Raw genomic sequence first — 955 nt, forward strand, 5'->3', positions numbered from 1 at the left:
ACTGTATATTGTATACCTACCTACTTATATCACAGAAAACTAAATAAAGCATACTTCACTTAGCTGAGGCTGGCTGAAGCTTACATATTGTAGATATATAGGCCTATGTTGTATATCTGTTTCCTGGAAGCAGTATGTTATGTTGTTCTTGGACAGATAGCGCTCACGCACAGTTCATTCTTCTCTTCCAAACTTGGACACAGAGCTACACGCATTATATAAGGCCATCAAGTGGAGACAGTGTACTAGCTCATTCAATGAGTTATACATGAGGCCATTGTTTATATGACTGCAAGAAACACCTGAAGATATGTGAACCTAAGTTAACCAGTGTGATCACTTTCAGTGCGGTGAACTCTTAAAACATTTTGAACTATTGCACTTGTTTAATTTTTCTACTAATAACGTCCCACATTATATATACAAATTTCCACCATATATCAAATTATGTATTGTGTTTAATAGGATTCTGTGTGATAGTGGAATAAAACATTTTAGAATAAAATAGCAGACTCACTTGTTAGGGCTGATTTCAAAGACATAAGAATTTTTAATATTCACAACTGATCAATTAGTATTGGAAATGTTGCACAATAAAAAATATTGTTCAAAATCAATCAATAAATCTCTATTGTATCTTGTTTTAAGTAAAAATAAATAAATAAAAAATGTTAGGGTACATTTCATCAAATATGAGCAACATGGGCCTCTTCAGCATCAGAGTGTGGAGCTAAACACAATGAAAGATCTGATTTTGCCAGCAGCTTCTAAGTGTTTTTTCAAAGATTGTTTGAATGTAAATATGAGTTTAAACACCAGCTATAGTTTGGCTGGTGTGAATGTGATATGTGTTGTTCCCTTTCGAATGGTCTCTCCCGTTGCGTCGCTGATGCTTTTGGGGAAACTCCCATTTACTCTGATACTGAAGCCTGATTTGTTCACGTTTGTGTAGCTG

The sequence above is a fragment of the Sinocyclocheilus grahami genome, unplaced genomic scaffold (assembly GCF_001515645.1).
Source record: "Sinocyclocheilus grahami isolate Dianchi unplaced genomic scaffold, SAMN03320097.WGS_v1.1 scaffold374.1, whole genome shotgun sequence".
Classification (NCBI taxonomy): Eukaryota; Metazoa; Chordata; class Actinopteri; order Cypriniformes; family Cyprinidae; genus Sinocyclocheilus; species Sinocyclocheilus grahami.